The 9579-nt window shown below is 30.9% G+C and overlaps 1 protein-coding gene across 1 annotated transcript in view; it reads left to right on the top strand.

Annotated features, from left to right (window-relative positions):
• The first annotated feature begins 1021 nt into the window (after nucleotides 1–1021).
• Nucleotides 1022–9579, top strand: part of LOC126976834 (uncharacterized) — a 61191-nt gene continuing 52633 nt past the window's right edge. The window contains exons 1-2 of the mRNA XM_050825471.1: nucleotides 1022–1045; nucleotides 1332–1405. The gene's annotated coding sequence lies outside the window, so the exon portion shown is untranslated. The remainder of the gene's footprint in view (nucleotides 1046–1331; nucleotides 1406–9579) is intronic.

Here is a 9579-nt window from a genome sequence, read left to right as displayed (position 1 = left end):
AAGTATTCAGTAACTTCTTTTTTTTAACTTTTCCTAACCCTAAAGAAAAATAAAAATGCAATTTAATGTTAAATGTCGATAAAAGTGCCCTGCTTGAAATACTAGTAACTTAAATTAGTAAGTGATGCACGGACTTATTGTATGTATATAATATATTAATAGTAGCTAGTATATTAATAGTAGTTTTCTTTACGTTAAATTAACTCACATAACTCTAACAATAATGTACAGAAGAATTAGGTTATAATTATTATTATTATTAATAATTTTATGTATATTGATTAAGCATATGACTTTCTCTTTCAGTTGGGAATGGCTAGAATTAAATTAACATCGGAAATCACATTAACTTTCTATCATTTTTACTGAAAGAGTGCCAATGAGACTAACTCCTGAAAATAACAGATTACCCTTCTTTATGAAACAGTCGGGTAATATATTATTATCGATTAGATATAACTTAAAAAGTAAGATCCAAACACAGCAATGTTCAGATCTAAAATGCATTAAAATAAATGATAATTAAAATAATTAATATTTGCATCTAAAATTACATGTTTAGTTAAAACGGATCCCTAATTTTGATAATTTTAAAATATCATCATCAGACGAAAGTCGTAATAATATTTTTAAATGATAGTTTTAATTTTATGTAGTCGTAGTATTGTAAATATAGTTATAAGATTTATTTTTAAATATAATATTATATAAATACGCCATGAGAAAAACTGGAAATAAATGCAAAGCAATATATAAAATCCCACACAAAGAAATACGCCGTATCTAATTATAAAAATTCGCGAAAAATTTGAAAACTGCAACGCGTGGAATTTAGTTTAATTAGAAATATATCATGTGTGAGATATATTTCGTGAGTGTAGCGCAATTAAAACAATAGAAAATGCAGAACGCCAGCCTTGACACACCACCCTTACTTTCTACCATAAGATGACATTTACCTCCCCACCTTCAGAGGACGCTGCATCGCTGGACCGCACAACTGACAGTGTTCATCCGAGAGCCTAACGTACATCTTCACCAGACGGTACTGTATCGTGTTTATCAGAGCCTTTAAAAGTTTGTTTAAATCCTTCTCCATAAAATATTAAAAATCACAATAAAATTATTGTTTTATTTTGGCAATTTCGTAAACCATACTCTTATTTCATATTAAATTGTCCGAATGTAAATAGAAATTTAATTATGAGGTTATTTACGCAATTTTCGTGGGAACTTATTGTTTGAACAATAAAGTTTTTTAGTCACCTGTCTTATACAATATAGGAACAGATAGAGATTAGATGCAACCTTATGTAACTGTTCTATTGCAGATTCTGTAAACACTTTGAAGGCTCTAGAGGTGTTTGTGGTGTGATTCTGTGATTTACGAAAGGAAGAATATCGGGTGAGTTATATTTAATATATCTTGTTATTAATATTTTCTTAATAATGATACGGTATTTAATGCATTACTAGAACATTTTATAATACTCTTTAATATATTCCAAAAATATATACAGTTAATACAATTTATTTTTTATATAATATGAAATATTTTCAAAAGTTTATCTCGCCTATCAGACTGATAACTAAGTTAAAACGATTTTACATTATAAATTAAACTAGATCAAAACTTATTTTATTAAATTATATTTTTTAAGAAAAATGATTAGGATTTATGAATTATGAACATAATCTTGACCCGATTAATTCATATTCTCATAATATGTATTCTGTATCACAATAAGTAGTAATTAGTGAATGAGAGATTATTTATCACATGGGAACAACTTGTGCAATGTTGTGGGAATTTCGGAGACAGCCTTGATGAAGATGCCTTCACCCGTCAGCGAAAACATGCGACGTCGTTGGATAATATACACAGCGCTGATTTATTATATATTATAATAACACTTAATAACCTAAAAAGTGAAAGAATAGTTATTATTACATGTGTGTAACTTTTATGTTTCATTGTATTCAATTGTTAGTTAAGAAGAACAAACAAAATATAAATAACTATATAATTTTATATAATCTTTTCCGTGGGAATTTCACAAAGTTAACTATGGCACACATATTTCGTGATTTATGAGTATTTCAACGGATCATTAAACAAATATTATAAAAATATTTTACTTTTTAAATATAATACTTTTTAAAGGATTACAACGCCAGTAATTGTAACTGCGTTTTTATATCTGTGCAGTTACAAATACACGTATTTTAATCCTTTAAAAAGTATTTTATTTAAATATGTAACACTCGCGTTATACAAAAGAAAATACTATTTAACTTTTTGTCAATATGGCCTCATACATCTTTTGATATTTAAATGTTGACAAAACTCAAAAAATAAGTTACATAACTAATGTAATTAGATATGATAAACACTAAATAACTCGAATCTACAATCCGTTGCAAGACCGCGTACAAAAGAGTTCAACGCGCCGCCGGCCACACGCGATTGTTCGAACTAGAGTTTCTTTCGAGCTTCTATTTCTGCACTATTTGACCTGAGATTGACGGCCAGAAAGAGCTAACACATAATAATTTAGATTTTCTAATTAGTACTGACACTTATTGTAAGTGCTACTAAATAAAAAAGTTACTAAGAATTTGAAGTAATTATAGATTATGAACATATTGGTTTAAAAGAGTGGCAAAGAGTTTCTAGTCCCTTCTTCTCATTAGATCTCAACCTTTTCCGAAATGGTGGTAAATGCTAAAATATATAATTTTAGACATTCCTAAGTGTCATTCTTTTGACTTAAATGAATAAATTGGTTTTTGATTTGATTTGAAGCTAATTCAAGATTCCTTGGTGCAACAACGGTAGAGAGAGAGTCTAGGATAACTCGTTCCTTCATGACTGAGGATCGTGGACATCAAAGACTTTATAATCAGCATAGTAAGATATCATATTCATATATAAGGTACTCATACCTTACATGTACTTTTCTGAACCATTGCCTGTCATCGAATCAAACATTATTTAACCGAAATTTCCAAATGAACGTAATAACACTTAAACGTTGATTATCGATACCTCAAACGTTAGCTCAATTTTCTACGGATTTGTCAAAGTAGAATATAAAAAGGATTGAATCGAAAAATTTAATTATAATGTTATCTCTATTTAATTTTAGAAGATTATTAAGGAGATTGAATACTAACAGATTACTATTTATTTTGTATGGAGTACTAAGTATGTACTTATGTTAATATATATCTTCACGTTAGACAGGCGATAATTTTTTCGTCGTCATTATATCATTACGTGTTTAATGAAAAAAAATGAGAGTTAACCATTTTGTTCGTAAAATAATATATTATTGAATCTACGGTTAAGTTTATTATTAAAATATTAAACCAGTTATAGCGTCAATATTAGAACAGGTTCGATAGGATGAAACCTATCGGAAAAGGGAGAGAATGTAACAAAAATGAATGGAAAAAAGCAGGAGAATATAACACTGAATCATTATCCTTTTTCCATTTATAAATAGATCTGATTAATTTTACTGCTACGAAATAACAGGTATGAATTCTCTATGAAATGCGTTTTGGTGGGCTTAAAGTTTCCGAACATTTACTATAGTAATGTATATTTTTTTTACACCATCAAACAGGAGAGATCCCAAACAACAGAAAGCCTATCGACCATTTTGGAAAAGCTAATGTTATGAAGGGGAAATTTTTAATTGAAAGTTAGGTTGCCATTTCGATATTTGAGTAAAAATAAGGAGAAAAAATATTCAATTTTAAATCAAAATATTTACTTTGTATTTGGGATATTAAAATTTCACCGAATTTCGTGGAATAAAAAAACGATTTTGTTAAAGATGAAAATAAAAAACCAAATACTTGGTAATTTGAATTTTTCACATAAATTTTTAGATTACGTGAAAAAAGTGTGAAAACAAAAGTTTGAAATCTTTTTATTACCTACAACTTTTCTATTTAACTTTTTTCCATAGGACTTGTAGGTTCGCCGGAAATTGAGATATACAACGGTCTATCAATAAACGTATTACCCTTAAAATCGCCCCTTTTCCACTTCTGTTATATTCTCTTCCTTTTCAATGGGTTTCATCCTACTATAATTTTTTTTCACTTTTTTTCATTTTCAAAGCCTTGAAGGCACTGGTTTTTATGTTAAATCCTAACAATCACTTCTCACCTATTAAAACAATATCATATATTCTGTATATTATTTAAATGTTAAGGAATTTCGCCTTTGCAAGGCGAAAGTGGTAATTCCACTGATTATTTATAGACACGAAAGATATAATACGCCTTTTATATGCCCTTCAAATAAACAATAATATGCGTCCTTAATTATGTTGTTTTCCATATTATGTTGAAAACAAGTTATGTTTGTCGTAACATATTTTCTCTCACATAGGTTTTTAGAGATATACCTGTAAAATACAAACCTAATCATTTATAATCACTTCAGTATACAAATATAAGAAAACAAGTTATATTTGTCGTAACATATTCTCTCTCAGATAGGTTTTTAGAGATATACCTGTAAAATACAAACCTAATCATTTATAATCACTTCAGTATACAAATATAAGAAAACAAGTTATATTTGTCGTAACATATTCTCTCTCACATAGGTTTTTAGAGATATACCTGTAAAATACAAACCTTATCATTTATAATCACTTCAGTATATCATGTTGCCAAGATACTATTTCTCAGAAATACGAGGAAGTAAGAAGTTAAAATTAATATCAATCCTAAAGCAGTTAAAAATCGTAAGAACCTGACCAGATGAAAAACCTGACTATTACTTTTATATTTTTAAAAAATGTAGAAATCGAGAAATAGTTGTATATTTATTTACCTTAGGGAGCCACCATAACATAACATATTGTAACAACATATGGTAAACGTCATGAAGCTACATCAGTTCTTAAACTTAAAGGGGCTTTGATATGAGGAGAAGAACTGATAAGAAACTCCCAGCCCATCTTTTAAATCATATAACAACTTAGCCTACTTAATTTAAAACTATACAATTTTAGGCAGCCTGCATAGATCCAATCAAGAACCATGCGTAAGAAGCTATAATATAGTTGTTGAATTTATACTCAGTGTTTACAAATTCGTATAAATATAAGTCCTGTAAATATATAAAACTGTGTTAAATCCAGTGATTTTGGCAGTGACGTGATCCAAGCGCTTCCGGTTCTTTTTTGTTAAAGTAATTTTTTTCAGACTGACTACTTGATATTTTTGCTTAATATATTAAATAATATATTAAAGGAATGGGTAAAGATTGCTTCCTATTCGCATCTACTACAATTACTTTATCAGTATTTTATGAGACAGATCTGTCACGAGGCTCGATTCAGTCACAGTCAAATAAATATTATTCAATGAGGCTTAAACTAAACGATTCGTCACTATAAATATTTCTTTTAAATAACTGAATCTTCAAGAACATACAAAAAAGTCAACGCCCACTGTTTTGAATCAATAGAGTATTTTACAATGGCTGTAATATACATAACAAATTAGTTTGCAAGGTGCTGCATCCAAGACATGAATCGAGTTAAAAGCATTTTGGATATATTTCCTGTAACTCCATTGAAATGGCTTGACCGATTTTAAATTTTTTTTGTGTATTCGGAAGGTTTGAGAAAAGATCGTAAACTATGTATATAATATATAGGACCATCCCTAAACTTTTTTATTCCAATAATATATAAAATACATAATTATTATGTTTCAAGTCGAATCGATTCGGCAAAACTGCAGCCGGTATTTAATTCCACGAAGTGGCTGTGCGAGGCAAGAATTTTCTTGCAAAACGCGGGGTTGTGGAATACCAGACGTCAACGTGATGAGGGTGGTATTTTGCATTTTGAAGTAATGTCCAATGGTGGAATTCGGCTGCTGGTATCAACCCGAACAGCTCCTCTGAGCACTCCCCGTTATTAATGCGGTAGAAGATGCAGAGAACCCACATCTAGAATATAGTGTATATGTTATTTCCTTATGAATATAGAGCAAAAATATTAACTTCTTTCTTTTATTCTTAACCTTGATGCAGTTTTCACTTGTGCGGTCTTGAACACACACCGTTTTATTTGTTGTTTTATTAAATGCCAACCGAATGACGTCCACTGCCGGCCACCGACCACCCATATCACCACAACGACCGGTCTTGCACCTCTTGCATTCTGGCCTCTTACAAACCTTTACCAGATCAACGCTTTGTACCACAAAACGGGCTCAGAACCTAGTCCATCAACCATATGTTCTTTTGCATTCTTTTGGACAAAATATATACCTTATAATTAAATATTAAACTACATAATTCGCCAATTAATATTTTAAATATAGTTTAAAGGAATAAAACTTAAGAATGGCAATAAATCTATACTAACATTATAAAGAGGAAAGAATCGATGTTTTGTTTGTTTGCATTAAATAGGCGCCGAAACTACTGAACTGATTTGAACAATTCTTTCACTGTTGGGAAGCTACACTATCCCAGGGGGACATAGGGTATTTAAAAAAAATGGGGATCCTTCCTAAAACGCCAACGCCCAAGATGTAAAAAATTACGTAAAATATTATTTTCATCGCGTGCGCTGCGAAAAGTATTAATGATAGAATAAAAAACTTTGCAGAACACATCATTATTTACGAAAATTATCGCGACAGCGAAAGTTATAATAAGCGTTATTTTATTTTAAGAATTAAATTGAAAGTGCGCCACGTGCTAAGTCTTATACTCGTATGTACGCGGACAAAGTCGCGGGGTATCAGACGACACATTCATATAAATATATAATGTAAACTTTACCTTTTGGCTGATGCAATAATTCAGTATTATATTTTAATACGTTTTATTAGTTTGACCAAATTCACCAAATGAGGTCAATATGTACATATTGTAAATAATAATTCGCTGCCCTATCGGTTTCTTATTACATAGTTTAAAGCTTAAAACATTAAAAATACGATTCGATTATTGCTTATATGATTACATCAACACAATATATATATAAATAAAAATATTTTTTAATTTTACTTTCAATTGAACCGTTGATCGATAGTTGATTTTGGACTCGATATAGGTTTAATTAGGTACTGTTTTTCCGAGTATTGTAAATATTATATGGCAACGGTATAGTTAACGTAAAATCAGTTTTTTTTAAACATTTGCTAAAGCGAATTATTAATTTTCTAAAATTCTTATCCTCTTTTATAATTATGTTATAATATTGGCAATACAATGTATATGTAATCTTTGAAATAAATTAAATTAATTAACTATAAATTTATTAATTAATACATTTATAAAAGTCCTGACTAGTATTATTACTGCAAACTTGTCTTTGTTAGTTACACATTCTCAATCAGTCATCACATTATTTTGCACATTACTAGTTAGTGTTTTTATATTTTTTTTTTTGTATTTTATTCGGTTCGGTTTAGGTGTAGATTATTTCTTCTTTTTCTTCTTGTGTCTGTTCTTTACTGGAGGTTAGCGAATAAGCGAATTTTTCGCGATCTTGCGCCAAGCGAAATAGTTTTTTATACGCTGGCGATCTTCGTCCATCGTCCCGGATGTTCCACAACCAGGTCATTTTTCTTCTTCTAGCGCTTCGTTTGCTCTCTACTTTACCCATCATTGTAAGTTGGAGCAGTCGGCATCTCTCGTGTCTCAATATTATGATTACATTTAATTGAAACTATCATTACGGGAAAGCATACCAAAGAATACGGGCAGTATTTCCGCATTGTATAACTAGGCAGATCTGTTGACCGAAATTATTATATACCTTATTGAGGCGCGAAGACAGTACTGTACTTTCCCCGGCCTCTGGACTCCACGGGCCATGTGTCTCGACACAAACGGCACAAAGATGTTAGACTCACTGTGACCAGCATATTTGCGACGTTTGCTGTCTTCGGCAGTCGAAGCAGCAGCCCCAGCACCAACTGACGTAACTTGGATATGAGAAGGTGCCATAGTGTTGACGCAAGTCGCGTCCCACACGAGCGCAATTCCTCGAGCCCAAGCTTATGTAATAATTAATAATAATAATGTTATAATTAACAATTTAATCAATAAGTTAGTGTACATTTTCATTTAAAAATTTATTAATTCAAACACATTAATTTTTATTCAAAAATACATTCGAAATATCTGAGCTCTAAAGAGATCGGGCGCAAGAAACTAAGCTGGCGTCTTTTATACAACTGTACATATAAATAAAATTGGAGTGTATGTTTGTAATATTTAAATAACCGTTTTTTACTACATGTATATGAATATGTATACGGCATATGTGTATATACATACACCAAAATAACATTTTCTCTTTCTATCTGTCTGTCTGTTTGTTGCGGCTAATCTCTGAAATGGCTGGACCGATTTTGACGGGAATTTTATTGGAAGTTGGTGATGTGATAAGGAGTAACTTAGACTACGTCTATTTTAGAAAAAATCTTTTGTTTTAGAAAAATAAAGTAATGCCGCAATGTCCAAGAAACGGTTTAACTCTAAAAATAATTTATATGGCAAAACAACGTGTGCCGGGTCAGCTAGTCTTTTAATAAAATTTCGTTACATTATTTTTTTAACCTGTGGGCGGTCGCACCATTCTCAAGGTGTAATAAGAATGTCATTTATGTTTCCGAGGGAGAGAGTTAGGGATATATTTCACCGGGACACCACGGTGCGACATTTACGAAGGTAAAGTCGCGGACAGGAGCTAATAATAAGTAAAGGGCGAAATTATAGACGATTAATAGTTATCATTACATAACATAGAGCAATCTCCAGAAAATCGTGTGAATAGTTATAAAAGCATACATATATACAGCACAATGGCAGCTTTTAAACTAATTCTGATCGGTGAAGTTAATTGATTAGAGAACTGGCTATCTGTTATAATCGACCTTTGATTGATTCATATTGGTCTGATTTAGTGTGGTACAAGGCAAAAGAGTTTTAAATTAATTATATTAATATTCACTGACCACATTGTAAGTTTATTTAAAATGATAATGTATTGACCAGTGGGATGATTCTTTTGTTTATTCTTTTATTTAACAGTAATGTGTTCATCAAGAGCCTTGAACGACTAAAAAACTATTAGGTGTTTGCTTTCAAGCCTCTTGAGCGTGTTAGAAACGCTTTATACTGCACTAGCCGATTTCCTTCTATGCACATATAAGGAATTATCATTCGCAGTCTGATAGTGGAACGGAAAAACCACACTTCTCCATAGTACTGTGTCAACTGTCACTGATTTGATTCGGATTAAATCTGAAATGAATAAATGTCATACATTGCTGCTTATTGAGTAAGACGATTTTAAACAACTGGAGTATATGCGGCAATGTATTGATACAGCAGTCGAAGCTTATTACGGTGTAATTCTGGCATATTCTATATTTCGGCTTTGTTTTTTAATACGACGTGATTTGTCTATATGTATGGAACGTCATTGGCGCTAGCGCTAAACAGAATTCAAATTTCCGCTAAGAGTACATATCTTGGAGCTTATACTTACCTACCATCATTACACGCATTGCGCAACT

The sequence above is a fragment of the Leptidea sinapis genome, chromosome 2 (assembly GCF_905404315.1).
Source record: "Leptidea sinapis chromosome 2, ilLepSina1.1, whole genome shotgun sequence".
NCBI lineage: Eukaryota > Metazoa > Arthropoda > Insecta > Lepidoptera > Pieridae > Leptidea > Leptidea sinapis.
The sequence above is the reverse complement of the archived record's forward strand: the minus strand, read 5'-3'. Positions and strand labels throughout refer to the sequence as shown.